Genomic DNA, 24,139 nt, shown 5'->3' with positions numbered 1-24,139 from the left:
TTTCTCTAAGTCTCCGAATATGGCTAACGAAATAATAGCCACATTTACTGACTCTTGGGGAAATGACTGCTGAAATTTCTAAAGATTTTGCTAGGAATGGGAAAAAAAAAAAGTCACAACTCAGAACTGAAAGATGGCTCCATGGGATTCTTCTTCTTCTAGCGTTTGCCAACTCCATGGGATAATATATACCTTCACATGAGTAAAGCACCATGGACAGCACTAAGAAAACTTTATGGATGGTGCTTTGTTGTCTCTCTTCAAATCTTTTCTCTCCACCCCCCAAATGTAGAATAAAAATTGGCTTTGGGATATGGTTCAGTGAAATTACACATGCACAAGGGCCTGGGTTCATTCCAGGCACTCCATTAGAAAACTAAAATAAGAAGAGATTGGAGGGAGATTTAGGGTCCTAATGCATGATGGTAGGAAAGGACCTAAGTGGGACAAGAATGTTTTGCAGACACCAATCATGGGTAGATGAAGAATGGTACCCACGTGTGAGAAATCATACTGTAAGCCATTAAACTCACCACCCCCACCACTAATAAAATGTAATGATAAAGGAGTCAGAGGAGAGGAAGAGGGGGAGGAGGAGAAATGAAAACAACAACAAAATGAACCTCTCTGGAATTGTGGAATAGCAAAGCATCTCCTTTGCAACCCACTCAAATGAAAAAGGAATGCTCAAGATTCTTAAAATATCTTTCCCTAGCTCTCCAATTCTAGACCACTAATCCGGAATTAATTCTGGGACCACTTTCAACTATGTACAAGTGAGCAACAAATCACTAAATGGATTAGGCCACACAAAAAAAAAAAAGAAAAGAAAAGAAAAAAAAAAGAAAAGAAAGAAAGGAAAAGATTTGTTAAAGTAATTCTTCCAAAATATGAACTGGGGGGGGGGGCAAAATATATCTTCAAGAGACAGTTGGGAGGATCCTGTCTTCTCCGTGAGAGCTTGTGCTTGTGTGAACATGTTGCTATGACGGCTGAGTTTAATGAAAAAAAGTGAGTGCTCAGCAAACCATCTTGGCGTAAGAATATTAAAAATCTGTTTGTTTTGATGGGAAGAAACTATGAATCTAAGCATTGAGCCAAAAAAAAAAAATCAGTTAAATTTTTTTTGGAAAAAGGACAAGTGGCCTCCCTCAAACTGGGGATTTGGATTTCTTATTAATCAGAATTAGCAAGAAGCCAGTCAGACAGCAACCCAAACGTCCTAAGAGAAAAGTAAACTGAATGATTTCTGATGGACCAAACAGTTCCTGAGCCAGATGAAAGGTTGGTTATTGAATGCATTAATGTGGTAGGGTAAAAGCAGTCTGCAGATGAACACTTCTCAACTCTAGGTTTGTGGATGCAGGCTAAACCCTTGTATTTCGCTGAGTCACTGTAATCAGAACAGTGGCAGGTTGAGTTTTCTTCTTTCATTTAAAACATAAACTGTTTCACTCAAAGGCACAAAGATACCAAGAAGGGACTGCATACATTTTTTTTCCCACTCAGAAGACTAAGAAAATTCCAGGAGTCACCCAATCACACACATAAAAATGAATTCGTACTCTTTCTTACATAGTTCTACTGCCAAGCCAGCTGACGCTACAAATTTCAAATCTGAAAAAGTCAACACTCCGCTTATGTCCAGTCTGAAAGCAAATGAAGTACACATTTACATTTAGAAATATTTTTAAATTCAAAGTCTCATAACACTCATAATCAACTTTAGTCAATTTTCTAAACTTCCTAAAATAAGCTGTAGTAAGTTTTTCGAAACACAAACTGAATCTTTTTAATATATAGGCTGTGTAACTGATATGCAGACTTTCTCAAAAGCCTAGACCAAGTAGATCAGAAGCAACCAATAGCACAGCTATATACAAGATACTGAGTACTGTACAGCAAACCCTAACAAAAGGACTTTTCAAAGTTAACCCAATTACCAAATAATGCGATGATAACATTAACTATCAATTGTCTTTTGGAACCCTAAGACAGCAGGAACCTCACATCTCCACTATAGAGCCTCTACTTCCCCCAGTCCTGGAACCCTTGGATAGGGCCCACTTTCCCATATGCCTCTCCCAATCCATATCAAATAATATTGCATCTGCTGATCACAACCTAACCAACACGATTGCCACCTCAACATGCTTCACTTCAGACTGTGTCCAGAGACTTCACGTGTGGAATGACAACCCTTCAGCTTCATTACTCGGGTGAGACCTTTCCTTTCATAGTATACTCTAATTCCATCTCAGGTGGTTCACTTTCTAACAAAGTCCCAAAACCTAGATATACACCAATTTCTGTGAGAGAGAGCATATGTTCACACGTATCCGTAAACTATTGCAAAATATATACCTGAAAGCAGAAGTACACTAGAGTTTGCAGTGAGTACCCCCCTAACACTTCCTCTCCACTATTCCAAGATTTGGGTCCATGATTGCTCAACAATTTGTTTGGCTTCGTATGTCAACTCTCTTTTCAGTCACCAGGTTCCAGATTTCATCAGGATGCCGGCCAGGCTTCCCTGGACTGAAGACCCCACCAATGTGTCCCGGAGCTCTGCTTCCCCAGAGACCCACCCTACTAGGGAAAGAGAGAGGCAGACTCGGAGTATGGACTGACCAGTCAACACCCATGTTCAGCGGGGAAGCAATTACAGAAGCCAGACCTTCTACCTTCTGCAACCCACAAGGACCCTGGGTCCATGCTCCCAGAGGGATAGAGAATGGGAAAGCTATCAGGGGAGGGGGTGGGATATGGAGATTGGGTGGTGGGAATTGTGTGGAGTTGTACCCCTCCTACCCTATGGTTTTGTTAATTAATCCTTTCTTAAATAAAAAAGAAAAAAATGTTATTTTGCAGGGAATGTTTGTACTGCTGCTTGAAATCGCATATAATAAGTTTGTTTTTTCATACCAGTAAGTGCTTTTTAGCAACCAACACCAAAATACTCATGTAAGTTAGAACTTTCTGAAGGGCAGCTCACAGCAAGGCAAAAATTTCCAAGAAAAAAACAAGATTCCAAGACTTTTTCCAATGGTATGCAAGTAAGTCCCCAGCAAATTAACTTTCAGTGCTTGTCTCTCTAGCTTGGCAGTACTAATTCAGTTATTATTTTCAACAGGAAAAAAACAGTAGCAGCCGGCAAGAGGAAGGAGAAGAAAGAAGGGAAGAAAGAGAAGTAAGAGAATAGAAACAAACTGAACTCTCAGTTCAAACACAGTTTACATCTGGGCAATCCTAACCCATCAGAGACCTTCAAACCCTGTCAAAGACCAGCGATTATGACCTCAGTATGAACTTTTGATTTGTACCACACAGTGTCAGGAAGGAGAAGGAAACAGAATGACACACTGTCAGTTCTATAGTGTGATAACTTCAGCACACTGTTCACACAAATAGCACTGGCTTTTGAAACCCAAAGTCAGTCTGGGTCAAGTCCCAAGCACTGAAGCAACAGGTGTGCATTCCAGAATCAAACCACCTTTACACTCAGCTCTGATGCACTCAGTCAAAGGTAAAATTGAAATATTTAGAAAGCAGGGAAACAGGGTATCTTCAGACTAGTTTTGATTTTAGAACCTTCATAAAAAAAATAAAACCAGAAAAGCTGGCAGTTTGGGCTCTAAATATGTTCAAGATTATAGTAGGAAAGATGATATAAATATTAGATAAATAACATGGGGAAAGTTAAAATAGTGAGAAACTCACATTCCATATACAAGCCTGATGACTAATTCTACTTCCAGGGTTGAAACAAAAGTCTGTATTTATTCAGATTTCCTAAAAGAAAGGTGAGGAATCCTCTGCTGAGTAGAGCCATGCTACTTTATAGCCATGTTGCTTTAGAATGCCTACATTTGGGTGGGGATAGATAGCATAATGGTTATGCAAAGAGATTGTCATACCTGAGGCTCCAAAGTCCCAAATTAATCCCCCACACTACTATAAGCCAGAGCTAAACAGTGCTCTGGTAAAAAATAACGTAACATAGCACAGACACATAAAAATAGGATAAAGACCAGTCAACGCCCATGTTCAGCGGGGAAGCAATTACAGAAGCCAGACCTTCTGCAACCCACAATGACCTTGGGTCCATACTCCCAGAGGGATAGAGAATGGGAAGGCTATCAGGGGAGGGGATGAGATATGGAGATCTGGTGGTGGGAATTGTGTGGAGTTGTACCCCTCCTATCCTATGGTTTTGTTAATGTCTCCTTTTTTAATTAAATAAATAAATTTTAAAAAATAGGATAAAGAAGAAATGACACAAATAATTAAAACAAGGAACAGAAAAATGTAATTGGGGAACAAAATATGTATTGTAATATCTGCAGCTTCTATAGCCTCTTTTCCTGAACATGAGCAAAGTGGCATGTGTCTGTGCTTCCTACTAATCCATTGAGACAGTTTTATATGAACCCAGCAAAACAACATAGTGTCATGTTGTACAGTATAGCATAGCAAGGCAAGGCATGGCATGGATAGCATCGCACTGCATAGTGTAGAACAGCATAGGACAGCGTGGTGTGTGATATAGCACCGTATAAGAACTCTGGAGTTAGAGTAACAAGAATCTGAATGCAAGCTTTGTTTCTTGTTAACTGCATGACTTTGTATATGCCACCTAATCATTTCTTGATGCCCTGGTTTATTCTTCTGAAAGATAGGTCCAACCATACTTCCAAAAGCTGTAGGGAGGATTCACTGTAAGACTGAAAAGTTCTTAACAGTTTACTAATGGTAGTAGCTACTATCATTCATTATCAAAATGCATATAATGAATAACAACCCAAAAAACTAAGAAGGAAATCAAGTAAGTAGAATTTGTATTTTTAAAAATTGCTCTTCAGAGGTGTGGCTATGGAGTAGGAGCTATTTCAAAGAGTGATCCTGATAAACTAGGGTGAAAAGAAAAGAAAAATCACCTGATAACTCAACAAAATACAACCACGATCTCTCCAGAAACTCACTAAGCAACAGCCACCAAGTTTCGGATGCTACTATGAATTCATCCTGAATTCCTTGGGCAGATGACCTCACTAATGTGTACCAAAATCTCATCTCTCCAGAGCCCTTCCCCTTCAGGGAAATTTAGAGACAGGCAGGGGATATGGATCAACCTACCAATGCCCATTTCCAGCAGAGAAGCAAGTACAGAAGCCAGAATTTCCACCTTCTCCACCTCATAAAGAATTTTGGTCAATACTCCCAGAGGGGTAAATGTTAGGGGAAGATGACCAGAGGGCTCTGAACTCTAATTGCATCAGGACCTGGAAAGAGAAGAGAAAAAGAAGAAGACAAGGAGGAGGAGGAGGAGGAGGAGGAGACTCAGAAGCAATAGGTGTGACTTAAAAAGGAAGAGAAGACAGGGCCCTGGGAAAAAATGGGCAAATATATATATATATATATAAATGTAGATATATAGTTACAGAAATAATAGTTAACTCATATCTGTGATCTTGGGAGAACTAACGCAGTTTCTAGTGGAGGTAATGGGGACACAGAACACTGTGGGAAAAGTATGGACTTATATCCCTATAACCTTATAATTTTTGTAAAACAATATTAAATCAATAATTTAAAAATGTAAAAATTGCTTTTCCGAACTTGAAAATAGAACCCTCATTTCACTCTAAAGTTATAACTAATTATTCAAATGATTTCATTTGCTTTCTCAAAAGATCTCACTGATTCATGATAAGGAAAGAAATTGGATTATTCAGAGTAAGTATCAAAAATCCAGAGTTCATCACAAACACATTGGCTGTATCCTTGGCCAGCCTTCCAACTCTACTATTTATCAGTATCTGCTTAACTTACCTCCATGTGTCATATGCCTCCTATGAGCAAGAAAGGCCTCAGCAGACCAGATGTAATAACAGATTATCTATAGGAACATATTCCTTTATCAAATGGACAATTGAGAATTGTCTTTCTCAATCTGTTTGAATGGGAGAAGACATGGTCTTATGTACTAAACTTGAGGTACAGATGGGGCAGGTTTCTCATCAACCTGGGAAGGATTGATGGAGTAGGTGAGATGTGAGCTGTGAATTAACCAATGGCAGCAATACTTCAGAACAATAACGGCAGGCTGCCAAGTCCCTCCAAATCGGAGGCAGACTAGAAGCCTGGTCTGGGGCTTAAATCCAGGTGGGTACTGATTCCAACACTGGTACTGTGCTAGACACATTCCTCTAGGCTGTAAAGCAGAAACTTCTTTCTTACAGCCCCCACAAAAGTCTTGCTGGAATCCATTAAGATGTTTTTTGAACCCTATTGAACTTTTGGCTGAAGAAGAGAGGAAGCTCATGTTTGCAATGTGAGGTTCATCTTGTCCTAGTACAAAAAGATTTTCGTATGAACCAACACAGAGGTTTTTTTTTTTTTTTTTCCACCCATGGTTTGCTTATCAAAATTAGCTTCTGAGCATTCCCATATCACCAGTGTATAAAAGGTATTCTTTTCTATATTAGGAACATAAGAGTAGTTATGCCATCTCCACTTTGTACCAGGAAGGCACTTTCTGTGCGCAAGTCTGCACTGCTCTGTATCAACTATTAATAATTCCAAAAGATGGTGAACATTAATGCATCTCACAGAACTATTGCCTTAGGAAATTATTCCCTGGATATTTCGCAGCCTAGATCTTTAACCAACTTAAGTGCTGAATTTCAAAAAATTCTAAAAGTCTTCAAGAAAGTATATTATATTTCATGGAAGCTAGGCTCTTAATAAAATCTACATTTGTGTACACAGGAACCCAAATCCAAAAATAAATACACATGAAAAATTTCAGATGTACAGACCTGGCATGATACTCAAAGTCATATAAAACATTCCTGAAAACTCCCCAGAGGTCAAGATTGTGCTAATCACTCCATTCTTTGGCCATAGCTAGTCAGCTCAATAGTGGAGACGGTGAGAGTGAGTGAGTGACTAGCAGATTCTTCTCTGGAAATTGGAAAACTGGCTGAAGTGACAGTGAGCCAGGATACGGCTGGAGTTAAACTCCCTTCCACTAGATATATTCAAGCTGTTCCTATAAAGCTTATTTTATTTTATTTTATTGATATAGATAGAGTGAAAGAGACGAAAGCATCAAAAGTTGCTTTAATGTCACACACATGGGAAAACAGTGCATTATCCAAGTGAGCTATTTCAAGGGCCCCTGTAAGGTTTAAATGTGATGTCAAGTGCTCAGCATGAGGGGCCCGGTGGTGGCACACCTGGTTGGGTGCACATATTACAATGCACAAGGACCAGCAGAGCCAAGATGGCGTCTTGGAGATAACACCTAGTGTGAGCTTTGCAAGGAGGCTGCTTTAAGCCTGGGAAATTCAGATGAGGGTAGGAGTTCTGGGCCAGTGGTGAAGGAGGACTGCAGGGGTAGGTCAGGGTGGCACCAAGGAAGAGCCCTATAATTCACCCTTGGGCTGGCAAACAGGCCAAAAAGGACAAAAGAAACAGGGATTCTGCTGGGAGTCTTTGGTTTTGCTGTTTTGCTCTGCACTCCCCCAGCCACAAGACCAACCCCCATGTCAGCTATTTCTGGTAGACTTCCTATGGAGATAATTTCTTTATCAATATTCCTGGATCAGCAAAAGTGTCATCCAAAGGAGGGGTGATATTTCCCCAAGCAAAGGCTTTTCTTTGTGGAGGGGGCTGGAGCTCTATCTGAGTGACAGAATACCTGACCAGTCAGGATCTCAGTCTTGCCTGGATTAGATTACCTGTCTTCCTTCCATCTACCGCTTGAGCTTGTTTGATAGTTGCTTCTTGTAATTGTTTGTTTTTGCTTGGTTTAGAAAGGGGACGACGCTGTGTGCAACCAATCTGGAGTGGTTAAATCTGCAGACTGACTACTAAGGTTTTTTTTTTTTATTCTATTATATTTTCTTCTTATTGTTATTATTTGAGCTTGTCTATTTTCCCTCCTCTCCAGGTTAACCAAAATTAGCTGTTGTTCCTTTTTCCATTGATAGGTCATTGGGTGTGCTACCCACTGTGGCAGGAACTTGCTTCTCTTTCTCTCTCTCTTCCACTTTTCTTTTTCTTACCATCTAGCTGATCCAAAAAATCTCTTTCCTGTACCTGCTTTTTTTTTTTTTTTTTTTTTTTCCTCTTTTTCTTTCTGTATTCACTGGCACTTGGTTGTGAATTATCTTGTGGAAGAAATCTGACTCAGAGTGTATGCTTTCTCTCTCTCTCTCTCTCTCTACCTCGCTCTCTTTTCTCCTTTCCTTTCTCTTCCCATTATCTCTAGAACTAATAGTTGACAGTTGACTTTCGTAATTATCTTTTTCTTGCTTTTTCTTCTTTCTTTTTATTTTCTATTTGTTTTGTTTCTTTTTATTTTTGGAGTGGATGTGCTGCTTGGCTAATGGGTTTTGGCTGAACTGCATTAATCTTTGCTTCAGTTGCTATTGTTGTACTTTCTGAGGTTTGTGACTTCATTTGTGAAGAGTTTGATTTAGTGTAGCTTATACTTACACAACACAACAACTGAAGGACTATAGGACAGAAAAATACAAACAAAACCAATAAAAAATGGTTAAATTGAGAGCAATTAATACTGTTAAGACAATGAATCAGAAGAGGAGCCCAGAAAAAAATTCCAAATAAACTAGAAACAACTATAAATAAGGAAAATATCCAAACAATAATTGACCTATTAATCACAGAAACAAGGAAAGCTATTAAAGGCTATCAGAAATAAGGAAACAACAGATGAGATCCTAAGAAAATACTAGCTACCTTGAGGTAATTAGAGAACTGAAAAGGACAACAAATAGAATAAGCTAATACTTTTAACAGAGCAAGGAAAAAAAAGTAAAATAAATAGCAGAACTGAGGAAAGAAGCTGAGGAAAGGTAAAGCAGGTTAACAGAAGCAGAAAACAGCCATTCTCATCTCTGACACATAGACTTTAAATTAAGTAAAGTAATAAAAGATAGGCAAGGCCATTACATAACTATCAGAGGCTCAATCAACCAAGAAGATTTAACAATTACTAACATCTATGCATCCAATGAGGGTCCATCTAAATACATCAAACACTTACTGAAAGGGCTACAGAAATACATCTATAGTAATACAGTAATAGTAGGAGAGTTCAACACCTCACTCTCACACTTAGACAGATCAACGAAGCAGAGAATCAACAAAGACACAAAAGAATTAATTGAAGAGATGGATAGACTAGACCTCCTGGACATTTTCAGAGTTCTTCACCCCAAGAAACTGGAATACACATTCTTTTCACAACACACCCTCAAGGATAGACCACTTTTTAGGCTACAAAGACAGTATGAACAAATACAAAAGCACCAAAATCAACCAAAACATCTTTTCAGATGATAATGGAGTAAAGCTAATACTCAACAACAAACAGAAAACTACTAAAAGTCACAAAACTGGAAACTCAACAAGTGGTGGGAATACTGCATAATAAGCTGGGTCAAAGAGGCACTCAAGCAAGAAATTCAAATGTTCATAGAAACAAATGAAAGTGAAGACAAGAGCTAACAGAATATATGGGACATAGCTAAAGCAGTACTTACAGGGCAATTCATAGCCATACAAGCACACATTAGAAAACAAGAAGAGCTTAAGTAAACAACCTTACTGCATGCCTTAAAAACCTAGAAGAAAAGGAACAAAGGAATCCTAAAGCAACCAGAAGGATGGAAATCACCAAAATTATAGGGTAAATAAACACCATAGAAAATAAGAGAACCATACAAAAGATCAATGGATTGAAATGCTGGTTCTTTAAAAAGTTAAATGAAATTGACAAACCCTTATCCAGACTTGGTAAAAGAGAGAGAGAGAGACAGAGAGAGACAGAGAGAGACAGAGAGAGAGGAGATGCAAATAAATAGAATTGTAATTGATAGAGGAAATATCACAAAAGACACCACAGAAATCCAAAGAATCATGCAAAGCTTCTATGATGATCAACTATATGTCACCAAACTAGAGAATCTGGAAGAAATGTTAGAATTCCTACAAACATATACCCTTCCAAAACTGAACCAGGAAGAACTACAGAACCTAAATGCACCAATCATAGACAAAGAAATCAAAACAGTAATCAAGAATCTTCCCAACAACAAAAGTCCAGGACCAGATGACTTTACAAATGAATTCTACAAAACCTTCAGGAAACAGTTAATATCTATACTTCTAAAGCTCTTCCAAAAGATCAAAGAAACAGGAACACTCCCTTTCACCTTCTACGGAGCCAAAATCACCCTGATACCAAAAGCAGATAGGAAAACTACAGACCAATATCTCTGATGAACATAGATGCTAAAATACTGAACAAGATCCTAGCCAACCAGATACAGAATTATATCAAAAAGATCTTTCATCACAACCAAGTGGGATTTATCCCAGGAATGCAAGTCTGGTTCAATATATGTAAGTCAATCAATGTTATCCACCACACATCAATAAGAGCAAAACCAAAAACCACATGATTATCTCAATAGATGCAGAGAAAGCCTTTGGCAAAATCCAACACCTATTCATGCTTAAAACACTAAAAAATGGGAATAGATGAAAAATTCCTCAAGATAGTGGAGTTCATATACAGCAAACCTACAGCCAACAACATACTCAAGGGCAGAAATTGAAAGCATTTCCTTTTAGATCAGGGACTAGAAAGGACAGTCCATTAACACCATTACTCTTCAACATAATACTGGAAGTTCTAACCATAGCAATCAGGCAAGAGAAAGGAATCAAAGGAATACAGATTGGAAGAGAAGAAGTCAAACTCTCACTCTGCAGATGATATGATATTATACATAGAGAAACCTAAAGAATCCATCAGAAAGCTACTGGAAATCATTAGGCAATATAGAAATGTGTCAAGTGACAAAAACAATGTACAAAATCAGTGGCATTTCTTTATGCAAACACTATGTCCGAAGAAGAGGATATCCAGAAATCATTTCCATTCACTGTTGCAGCAAAATCAATAAAATATCTAGGAATAAAACTGACCAAAGAAATGAAAGACTTGTACTGAAAACTATGAGTCACTATTCAAGGAAATAGAAAATGACACCATGAAATGGAAAGATTTCCCATGCTCATGGATTGGAAGAATTAATATCATCAAAATGAATATTCTCAACAGAGCCATATACAAATTTAATGTGATAGCCATCAAAGTTCCACCAAGCTTCTTTAAGAGAATAGAACAAAAAATACGCCAGAAAACACCTAGAATTGCCAAAACAATCTTGAGAAAAAGAAACTGAAATGGAAGTATCATACTCCCAGATCTCAAACTGTATTATAAGGTCATCATAATCAAAATACCCTGAAACAAAAATAGGTACACAGACCAGTGGAACACATTTGAAAGCCCAGAACTAAACCCTCACACCTATGGACATCTAATTTTTAATAAAGGGGTCCAAAATATTAAATGGAAGAAGGAGTCGCTCTTCAGTAAACGGTGCTGGGAAAACAGGGATGAAATATGCAGAAGAATGAAACTGAACCACTTTATCTCACCAGAAAAAAAAGTCAACTACAAATGGATCAAAGACCTGGATGTTAGACCAGAAATTATCAAATACTTAGAAGAAAGCATTGGGGGAGTCGGGTGGTAGCACAGCAGGTTAAGCACATGTGGCGCAAAAGATCCCAGTTCGAGTCCCAGGTCCCCACCTGCAGGGGAATCACTTCACAGGCGGTGAAGCAGGTCTGCAGGTGTCTATCTTTCTCTCTCCCTTTCTGACTTCCCCTCCTCTCTCCATTTCTCTCTGTCCTATCCAACAACAATGATATCAATAACCACAACAATGTTAAATAACAAGGGCAACAAAAAGGAAAATAAATAAATATTTTAAAAAAATAAAAAAGAAGAAAACATTGGTGGACCACTTTTCTACCTAAACCTCAAAAACATCTTTGATGATACAAACCCAATTGCAAGGAAGACTAAAACAAAAACAAATCAATGGGAAAAGCTTCTGCACAGCAAAAGAAACCATCACACAAACAAAGAGACCCCTACAGAATGGTAGAAGATCTTCATATGCCATACATCAGACAAGAAACTAATAACCAAAATATACAAAGAGCTCAGAAAACTTAGCAACAAAAAAGCAAATGACCCCATACAAAAATGGGCAGAGGATATGAACAGAATATTCACTACAGAAGAGATCCAAAAGGCTAACAAACATGAAGAATTGTTCCAGGTTACTGTTTGTCAGAGAAATGCAAATAAAGACAACATGGAGATATCACCTCACTCCTGTGGAAATGGCATACATCAAAAAAGATAACAGCAACAAATGCTGGAGAGGCTGTGAGGACAAAGGAACCCTCTGCACTGCTGGTGGGAATATAAATTGGTCCCACTTCTGTGAAGAGCAGTCTGGAGGACCCTCACATGGCTAGACTTGAACCTCCCATATGACCCAGTAATTTCTCTCCGAGGGATATATCCTAAGGACTCCATAACATCCAACCAAAAAGATGTGTACAGTTGTGTTTATATCAGCACAATTAGTAATAGCTAAAAACTGGAAGCAACCCATGTGCCCAACAACAGATTAATGGCTGAGAAATCTGTGGTATATATACATTATGGAATATTATGCAGCTATTAAGAATAATGAACCCACCTTCTCTGACCCATCTTGGATGGAACTAGAAGGAATTATGTTAAGTGAGATAAGTCAGAAAGACAAAGATGAATATGGGATAATCCCACTCATAAACAGAAGTAGAGAAAGAAGAACAGAAAGGGAAACTCAATGCAGAATCTGACTGAGTTTAGAGTAGAGCACCAAAGTAAAAATCTCTGGGTGGTGGGTGAGTATAGATTGTCAGCTTCACTGGGGGGTGGGGTAGAAGGACACAGACCTTTGGTGGTGAGAATGGTGTTAATATACACTCTTATTAACTTGTAGTCTCATAAATTACTATTTATTAATATAGAGGAGAAAAATAGATGGAATGTCTCAAACTTTTTGATGTGTAGACCATAGCTCTGAGTATATGTTCCTTTAATCAAAGCACTTAAAACTTCAAAGTGGTAATCAAATTGAATTTTAACAGTGGATCCAAATTGTTAATACATTTCTAATAATGACTCATTCTTTGAAATATTAAATCTCCTAAAAACTTAGACCAGAGAGAACAGAAGCAACTGGTGGTGTTACTTTATACAGATACAATTATACTTTATAAGATACAATTATATATAAATAGTATCAAAGGACATAAATTATGGTGTGGTCTTGTATGATATAGCAGATACTAACAATGGGATTTTCAAAGTTAACCCAATTGCCAAATAATTTGGTTATAGCAATAACTATTTATTGCCTTCTTAAACTCTTAGACAGCAGGAGCCTTTGCCTTTCTCTATAAAGCCCATTATTTCTCCCAGGCCTGGAACCTCTAGGGTGGGGCTCACTTTTCTGCATGCTTCTCTCAGTTCATACTAACTGATACTGCATCTGCCAGTCCCAATCTAAGCAATGCAACCAGTACCACCTCGGCATGTTTCACTCTGGGCAGTGTGCAGAGACATCAGGCATGGAATTTCAACCCTTCAGCTTCATTATTATGGTAAGGCCTTTCCTAGCTTTCAGGACTCCTTAATTCCATTTCAGGTGGTGCACTTCTTAACAAAACCTCAAAACCTAGATATAGCCCAGGGCTCATAAGATAGGGCTTATGTACACATATCCACAAGTTGGGGAAAAATATATATCTTAAAGCAAAAGTGCACAACAGTTTGCAGTGAGTCAATAAATGAATCAAGTAAAAAGATCCCAAAAGACACCATAAAATACCTACTGAAAAGGTTTCTACTTAGACCTACATACTCTCCCCACCACCTTCTATTATATATCCTTCAATCACTCCAAAGCTAACCTTGTCAAAGTAAGGACTAAAAAAGCTGAATAAGGGTAAGAGACTGGCATACTTTAATGATGACTCCCTAGTCACTACCAAGCCACCCCTAGGGTCACCTGGGACCCTAGTCTGGGAGTCCTGAGATTCCCACACAGACATGATGGGCCTAGACCTCTAATACATCCCTCTTGCCACTGTCACTGGTCATCTCCACCAGGAACAACATATTGGAGCATTTTGTGGGCCCCCATAGGTCCTTGTCCTCAATGTGGATCAACAATGGTAGGGTATGTCCCATTCTCCTAAGGGAGGTTGGACCATATACACTTACCTATTACCTGAGGAAGATGAGTCTGGAAGATGGGTCCTGAAGTGCATCCTGGAATGTTCCTAGCTGCGACCACAGAATGAGAGCTTAGACCTACAGGGATGCAGAGGCTACATAGGGTCCTGTGCTGAACATGGGCCCCAGATCAAACCAATGGAGTTTACAGTTAATTATATTTACAAACGTTTCCCATATTTGGGAGCTACTTTCTTCCCTGATCCAGCTTTCTAGCCCTTTTTCCAACCATGTATGCACCATCTCCCCAGACAATAACCTGTGTCTACCTGCTTATCAGATGTCAGACTCAGGCAAAAACTAGTAAAATCATGGACCCCTTGGAATATACCTAAAATAGACCTACTAGCTTTTTTCCAAAGTGGAGACCTCAAATATTTATCTGCAATATTCTTGCCTTTAGGTTGATGATTAGTCAACAATTTGCTCTGCCTTATATCTTAACTCTTTTTCAGCCACCAGGTTCCAGATGCTACTATGATGCCAACCTGACTTCCCAGGGCAAAGGACCCCACCAATGTGTCCTGGAGCCTCACCTCTCCAGATCCCTGCCCCACTAGGGAAAAAAAGAGATAGGATGGGAGTATGGATAGACCTGTCAATGTCTATGTTCAGCAGGGAAGCAATTACAGAAGCCAGACCTTCCACCTTCTGCACCTCATAATGATCCTGGGTCCATACTCCCAGAATGATAAAAATAGGAAAGCTATCAATGGAGGGGATGGAATAGGGGGTTCTGGTTGTGGGAACTGTGTGGAATTGTACACTTCTTATCCTATGGCCTTGTCAATATTTCCTTTTTTAAAAAATATTTTATTTATTTATGAGAAATACAGGAGGAAAGAGAAAGAACCAGACATCACTCTGGCACATGTGCTGCCTGGGATCGAACTCAGAACCTCATGCTTGAGAGCCCAAAGCTCTATCACTGCACCATTTCTTGGGCCACAATATTTCCTTTTTATAAATAAAAATTACATAAATTAAAGAAATGTGCAAGGACACAGGTTGAGCCCATGACCCCCACCTGCAAGGGGAAAGCTTTGTAAGTGGTGAAGCAATGCTGCAGGTGTCTCTCTGACTTTCCCTCTATATCATCCCCTTCCCTATTGACTCCTGGCTATCTCTATTCAATATATCAATAAAGATAATAATAAAAAAGTGCCCAGCATGACATCTGTTATAATTAGTACTCAACATGTTGGGTGGATTATTTGATTAATCTTACCATTACTATGATGATGACTTTGATGCTTTCTCCCTTTCCAGAGAAATACCAGTCTACAAATTCTCCAGGGAAGGGTCAGAAATACAAACGGTTATCGAGTCTAGTAGAGAATATACTAGAGGCTTGTAAGTGTTATGTACCATCTAAAAGCTGCAGCTATATCAGTTCTATAAAATACATAGCTGCTATATGGTGTGCAGACCAAATGTTGCAGACATGATTTTCTTCAGAGGTTAAGTTTTGAATCTGGATTTTTCACTGGAAAAAATTATTTTTAAATACTGGCAACTAATTCAAATTTTTACTAAACCACACTATGTGTATCAAAAGAAAGCTATCAGTGGAGACATTTGGCTAGAAGTTTGCTAGTTTGCAGCCTCTGCTTTAGAGTCATGAATATTATCTGGGAAGAAAACAAACTAAACTCTGAGTTATAGAGAGAAACTTGGAGTATACTTGGGAAAAAGAGAAGGCTAAGACTCCACAGCTTTGATAAAAGCATTCTTAGAACAAACTATCTAAGATATCATGTTTTAAATGATTACAAGGTATTTCTCTGGAGTAGAAACAGTATCTTTGCATGAAGAGACTGGATGATCCTCTAACCTAGCAGGATCTTACTCTACTACAAGCATACATCCCATCAGCACTAGCCATAGATATCTATCCTGGGGTTATCTTGGATAGGGACAATAAATGAGCCAAAAAAGACATACCTTCAGCTCTTGAATGAATCAATCAACAAAGCCAGAAAACTCTCTTATACCCAATAGTAACAACAAGGTTTCTTTCTTTCTCTTTCTTTCTTTCTTTCTTTCTTTCTTTCTTTCTTTCTTTCTTTCTTTCTTTTCTTTCTTTTCTTTCTTCCTTCCTTCCTTCCTTTCTTTTTTTTTTTTTGGGGGGGGGTAATGGTTTACAGTAAACATACTTGCTGGTACATGTATAAAATTTTCTCAGTTTCCTGCAAAACTCCTTCACCCCAGCATAGGCCCTCTTCCATGCCTACACCTCAGAGTCCTTTACTTTGATGCAATACACCAAATCAAGTCAAATTTTACTTTGTGTTTCCTGTTTCTGTTCATATTTCTCAAATTCTGTCCATGAGTGAGGTCATCTCATATCCATCCTTCTCTTTCTGACTTCTCTCACTTAAAATGATTCCTTCAAGCTCCATGATAAGTTGTAGAAGGTGAATATATCACTCTTAATAGCTGAGAAGAATTCCATTGTGTATACACACCACAACTTTCTCAGCCGCTCATCTATTGTTGGTCACCTAGGTTATTTCCAGGTTTTAGTTATAAATTGTGCTGCTTGAACATAGTATACACAGATCTTTTTGGATGAGTGTGTTTTATTCCTTGGGGTATGTTGCTCCATTTAATAGTTTGGGCCCCCTTGTTAAAAATTAGATATCCATAGGTATGGGGGCTTATTCTGGGCTCTCAATTCTATTCGATTGTTCAGTATTCTATTTTTGCTCCAATACTAGGCAGTTTTGATTACAATGATTTTGACATCTAGAAGCATTATACTTTTAGTTATGTTCTTTTTTCTCATATTTCTTTGGTAAATATATATGCGTGTGTGTGTGTGTGTGTGTGTGTATTTTGGTTCCAGATAAGCTTTTGGTCTATTCTCTTGGGGATTGCATTTATTTGTATATGGCTCTTGGTAAACTTTTCCGCACTAGTTGCTGCAGGCAGTTAATGGGAAGAATTCCTCCCTTGCAGCATAGTCACAGGAACAGAGAGGACAGCAATTCAGAATAGTTGAGAATTAGGTACACAAAACATTGATCATACTCTTTCATTTTAATGTGACTTTGGCCACTTCTTCTCAAACTCTCTTCTACCTCTTTTCCTGAAATATTTGTTTGTTCCTTTAAATCACCTGTCTCTGCTGGCTAAGAAACTAACTGCTACTCAAGTGCAATCATAAACTTAAGTGTGCGTGGGGCTAGTCCGCCCCCAGTTACTGGCCACTGTTGGATTACTGCATTTGCAGGTGCAGGAATTTGGCATTTGGCATTTCTGCAGGAATGGATGTGGTGTACATTAACTTTTTTTTTTTTTAAAGAATGTTTATTGCTGGCAAAGTTTCTCACTTGTATTTTCTTTTATAGTACAACTATTTTTGGTGAGTGGAATGTTCTGTGATAATTTGACCTCAAGGGAGGGAAATTTAGCTCGGTGACTGAAATTCATTTAGTAATGGTGAATGAGACTAACAGAATGAATAAATCCTTCCAAATCAAAAGAAAATATTTGACATTTCTTAAAAGTGTTTAAAAAAACATATATTCAAAAATCATGTGCACTTCATGCAGATTGAAGAACACTAGATTGGGAGCCAGAAGACATGAGTTTGAGTTTCCTTCGCTCTACGACTTACCTGCTAAGTACTTGCTAAGTTAAGTCACTTACCTACACCACTACTCAGCAACTTCAGAAATAGAATGAGGAGCATCTATTAGTGATCTCCAAGGCCTTTAGGTCACCGCTTTTGTGATGGACTTTGAAAAGAAATTCAAAATGTCTCCCAAAGCCTCTAAATTTGTCTTAACCTTCTTATTTTATTACTCACACAGATCATTTTTTACCTTTTTCTCAAGATCTCCCTGAGTCTTCTTTTGGATAGTAAGTAGTCAGCTCACAGGGGAAAAAAAAACAAACAAACACACAACCAACAAAAAAACCCCAAAACACTTCATTCTTTGTTGGTTTGAGTTCCTCATGGCAGTCTAACCAAAACAGCAATAGAAAGGACAGGTGGGGCTTATTATACTAATTTCAGGTGCTAGTAGGGATTTCTCTGATATTGGCAAGAGCCCCTTTCTAAGACTGGTCTTTGGCAACTGTGAGTGTGCTCAATCTTGAATAAAACTCAAAATCATGGCTCAAAATCAGGAAGGAACCCAACGCCTTAAGTGGCTTTTATTGAGGATTTTGACAAAGTAGCTACAATATTCTCAAAAAATTATTCTGTTACTTAACTTGATATTTCCTTGGAAATGTGCCAATTGGTCAGTACATGATTATATAATTACTTACTAATTGATTTTTATGTTTGGAATTAATTTTTTTAAACATTTTTGCAACAAATGTCTTAGGACTATTTTAATTCTACTGTCCTAATTGAATTTTTATTAAGCCTATGATACAGGTTCATATCTTTCAGATTTCTGATGAACTTAACCACGAAAATCAGGATTCTGGGAAGACTAGCACTTTGTGGTTTAATAATTAATAACCATATTAATTATGGGTTAAGTTGAACTCATTAAAATATATCTGAAGACCATCTAATTTAATCATTGGACATTTTCAGGAGCAAACAATATACAAATCTACTTTCTCCTACACTGTTGGGAAATAAACTACAGCAAATTAGGACGCTGACTGATCTTAAAGTTGTTTAGAAACATCACATTTTCATCAAAACAGCCTGGTACTGGAATAAAATAGGCATACAGACCAGTGGAACAGATTTGAAAGCCCAGAATAAACCACCATACCTATGGACATCTAATCTTTGATAAGGGGGTCCAAAGTATTAAATGGAGAAAGGAAGCTCTCTTTAACAAACGGTGCTGGGAAAACTGGGATGAAACATGCAGAAGAATGAAACTGAACCACTTAATCTCACCAGAAACAAAAGTCAATTCCAAATGGATCAAGGACCTGGATGTTAGACCAGAAACTATCAAATACTTAGAGGAAAACATTGGAACACTTTCCCACCTAAACCTCAAGGACATCTTTGATGACACAAATCCGATTGCAAGGAAGATTAAAACAATTCAATGGGACCACATCAAACTGAAAAATTTCTGCACAGCAAAAGAAACTATCACACAAACAGAGAGACCCCTCATAGAATGGGAGAATATTTTCACATGCCATATATCAGACAAGAAACTAATACCAAAATATATAAAGAGCTCAGCAAACTTAGCAACAAAAAAGCAAATGACCCCATCCAAAAATGGCCTGAGGATATGAACAAAACATTCACTACAGAAGAGATCCAAAAGGCTAACAGACACATGAAAAATGTTCCATCACTGATTGTCAGAGAAATGCAAATAAATACAACACTGGGATGCCACCTCACCCCCCGTGAGAATGGCATACATCAAAAAGGACAGCAGCAACAAATGCTGAAGAGGCTGTGGGGACAAAGGAACCCTTCTGCACTGATGGTAGGAATGTAAATTGGTCCCACTTCTGTGGAGAGCAGTCCAAAGAACTCTCAGAAGGCTAGACATGGACCTTCCATATGACCCAGTAATTCCTAACCTAGGGATATACCCCAAGGATTCCATAACATCCAACTAAAAAGGTATGTGTACAACTATGTTCATAGCAGCACAAATCATAATAGCTAAAACCTGGAAGCAACCCAGGTGCCCAACAACACATGAGTGTCTGAGAAAGCTGTGGTATATATACACAATGGAATACTACACAGCTATTAAGAACAACGAACCCACCTTCTCTGACCCATCTTGGACGGAGCTAGAAGGAATTATGTCAAGTGAGCTAAGTCAGAAAGACAAAGACAAGTATGGGACAATCCCACTCATAAACAGAAGTTGAGAAAGAAGAACAAAAAGGGAAATACAAAACAGGATTTGACTGAATTTGGAGTAGGACACCAAAGTAAAAACCCTGGGTTGACAATGAGGGTGGATGTTCGGCTTCACGGGGCGGGGGTTGGGGGGATGGGATGGGACACAGACTTTCGGTGGTGGGAATAGTGTTTATGTACACTCCTATTAATTTGTAGTCATATAAATCACTATTTAATTAATATGAGAGGGGGAAAATTGATTGAATGTCTCAAACTTTTTAATGCACAGACCATAGGCTGAGTCTTTGATATGTTGACTCTCTTAAAAGCTTAGACCAGGGAGAACAGAAGCAACTGGTCACACAGCTATATACAAATAATGCCAAAGGACATAAATTATGGTGATGTTGTGTATGATACAGCAAATCCTAACAAAGGGATATTTCAAAGTTAACCCAGTTGTCAAATAATGTGGTTACAGCAATAACTATCTATAGCCTTCTTAAACCCTAAGATAGCAGAACCTCCCACTTCCTCTATAGAGCCTAGATTCCCCCCAGTCCTGGAACCTATAGGGTAGGGCTCACTTTTCTGCATACTTCTCTCAATCCATATCAAATGATATTGCATCCGTTGACTCCAACCTAATCAACGCAACAAGTACCACCTCAGCATGTTTTACTTCAGACTGTGCCCAGAGACGTCAGTTGTGGAATGTCAACCCTTCAGCCTCATTACTCAGGTGAGATCTTTCCTTTCATAGATTCTCTAATTCCATTCCAGGGACCTTTCCTTTCATAGGATTCTCTAATTCCCTTCCAGATGGTTCACCTCATAGCAAAGTCCCAAAACCTAGAGATAGACCAGGTCCCATGAGATAGAGCATATGTCCACAAGTATCCATAAATTAGAGTAAAATATATACATGAAAGCAAAAGTCACAATAGTCTGCAATGAGTCAGTATAAATTTCATAATGAAATAGTGCCTACTTAGACTTAGATACCCTCCTCACCTACTTTATTACACTTCCCTCACTCACTCCAAAGCTAACCTTATCAAAGCAAGGACTGCAAAAGCTGAATATTGGGCAAGAGACTGAAATACTTTAACGATGATTCTTTAGTCACTATCAGGCCTCCCTATCAGCTGGGCCCTATTTGTGGAGTCCTGAGATTCCCAAACAGACATGATGGGCCTAGACCTCAAATAAATCCCTCTCTCCATTGTTACCGGTCATCTCTATCAGGAAAAACAAAATTGACCCCTTTGTGGGCCACCATAGGACCTTGCCCTCAACTTGGATCAACAACGATAGAGAATGTTCCATCCTCTGAAGGGAAAGCTGGAAAGTAGAGCACCTGTTCAAAACTATTTTAAAGTGCTCTTGTCATCTGCTCCTATCTGGTACTACTGAATCCTATATTTGGTGGTATTTAACATAGTGCTTAGTTTGTAGATTCTCAATAAATATTTTTGAGTGAATCAATAGTTTCTGTATCTATACCTCATTGTTATCCTCTATAAAAATGTACTCTCAGAGGAGTAATAATACAACCCCGCTGAGATCAGAAACAAATGCAGGAAGCTCAATGTCAGACAACATTATTCAACATAGTTTTGAAAGTCCTAACCATAGTAATTAGGCAAGAACAATATGAAGTAAAAGGGCTCTAAACTAGAAAAGAAAAAAAGAACTGAATAGTATGACATAATAATATTCATAGGAAACCCTAAATAATTAAGTAAAAATCTTTTTGGTTGTTGTGAATTATTATTACTATTACTATTATTATTATTTTAAGCCAACAGTCCTGGAGGCCACCATTCCCGCCCAAACACACACTTTATTTGTTAGCACAGAGAAAAATTGAGAGGGGAAGCAGAGATAGATAGAAAGAGATACAGACAGACACCTGCAGACTCAGTTCACACTTTGTGAAGCATCTCCACTGCAGGTGTGGAGCTGGGGCTCAAACCTGGTCCTTGCACATAGTACTATGTGTGCTTACCCGAGTGTTCCACCACCCATCCTATAAATATCTTTTTAGAACAAGCCTATATAGTGAAGAGGTGGGCTACAAAGTTAATATAAAAAGTCAAGGGCATTATTCTATATAAGAAGTGAACTAGAAGAAGAAAAAAATAATTCATTTTATCTAGTAACAAAGGAAGCAAGATACCTGTATATCAAAAACTGTAAGCTACTGCCAAAGGAAATAGAGGATAACAAAAGGAAATGGAAAGATACTCCATGCACTTGGATTGGTTAAAATAATTATCCCACCCAAAATAATATATAGATATAATGTAACCTAATTCAAAACCCCAATGAATTTCTTTCAGAAAATAGAATAAATACTACATAAAATTTTTCTGGAAACATACCCACTGACCAAATAAACTACATCCAGAAAAAAACAAGAAAGAAAGAAAGAAAGAAAGAAAGAAAGAAAGAAAGAAAGAAAGAAAGAGAACAAGAATGGGGGCATCACATTTCCTGACTATGAACTACATTACAGGACTATGATAATCAAAACTGTGTGGTACTAGAATAAAATTTGATACATACATGAATAGAATATAATTGAGAGTTCAGGAATAAATACACATATGGAAAGTTAATTTATGAAAAAGGACTCTAGGACATATCATGGAGAAAGGAGAATATTTTCAATAAATGATGTTGGAAGAATAGGATAACCATACACAGAAAAATAAAACAGGATCACTACATCTCACCATAAACAGTATTCAACTACACTTTCATTAAAGATTTGTACATTAGACAGAAAGATATAAAAATACAAATTAGAAAATATTGACAGAAGACTCTATGATATCTGTCTTAGCAAAGTTGTCTTCAGAGACTCAAGTCCAAAGAACGAAAACGAAAAACAAAAGTAAAAATAAGGCATTACAAAAATAATTATTAATACATTTTCATTACTCCCAAAGAAAAATCCATACTCATGAACAGTAATTCCCATTTCACTCTCCATTTTACACAACCACTAATTTACTATTTTTCTCCACAGAATAACCTATCTGAATATTTCATATAAATATGATAGTGGATATGTAACTTCTCCCACCTGCAAAATGTTTGGAAGGTGAATTCATAACATAGTATAACTACATCATTATTTTTTTATTGTAGAGTTATAATCTGTAGTAAAAGATGACATTTTATTTATCTATTCATCAGTTGACAGATATGTTTTATTTTTCATTTTGTGAGTATTTTGAAAATCATTGCTATAAACATCTGAGCACTAGGTTCTTGGTAGAAATATGTTTTTATTTCTGTTGGGGTATATATTTAAGAATGGAATTGTTGATGCATAGAATAACTCTAGGTTTAACATTTTGATGAGTTGTCAGAATGTTTCGAGCAGCTGCACAATTCTATACCACATTTCAAAGTTCACAAATTCCAAAATTGTCTGGAGTGCGTATTGCAGATATTCTCATGGAATCTTCTCAAAGTTAGCATAAAAGGAATGGTGGAAAGAAAAAGGGGGCATACTTTTTTCTTTAGTTATCATTGCTGCAGAAAACTACCGTATATGTTCCTTGAGGGAAGAACCTGAGTCCTGTTTGCTGACACATTGCCTCAGAACTGATAGTAAGTACTAGATAACTTACTGAATGAGTGAATGATTCCAAGAATGTACTAGGCAGTGAAGGATAAATTTGTCCAAAGAGAGACTGATCATTGCCCTTGGCTCCCAGGAGGTAACCGCTAAGCCCTTGTACTTTTCTAACTGATAAGGGTGCTTTGTTCCTCTGACTGGGCACTGGGCCACAGGTAGCATATGCCATCAAAACAATGCATGGTGAGAGCTTAGGGACACATGGAATCAACTCAATATCTGGACAGGCTACAGACTAAGGCATTCATGCTGCTGGTTAATTTATTTATGTGACTGAGTCTCAGTAAAAACTCTGAACATAGTCTTAGAAGAAAAATTTTCATTTTTTTCCACCATTGAGTATTATGTTATGGGGTTGTCATATATTACATTTACTATGTTGATGTACCTTTCTTCTACACTTATATTTTATTGAAATTTTTTTATTTTG

General features: G+C 37.9%; 1 protein-coding gene across 4 annotated transcripts in view; it reads right to left on the bottom strand.

The window, feature by feature from the left end:
- Positions 1–24,139, bottom strand: part of ADAMTSL1 (ADAMTS like 1) — a 1,221,418-nt gene that overhangs the window by 352,153 nt on the left and 845,126 nt on the right. The gene's annotated exons all lie outside the window — the stretch shown is intronic.

Source organism: Erinaceus europaeus, chromosome 10 (assembly GCF_950295315.1).
Source record: "Erinaceus europaeus chromosome 10, mEriEur2.1, whole genome shotgun sequence".
NCBI classification, from domain to species: Eukaryota; Metazoa; Chordata; class Mammalia; order Eulipotyphla; family Erinaceidae; genus Erinaceus; species Erinaceus europaeus.
The sequence above is the reverse complement of the archived record's forward strand: the minus strand, read 5'-3'. Positions and strand labels throughout refer to the sequence as shown.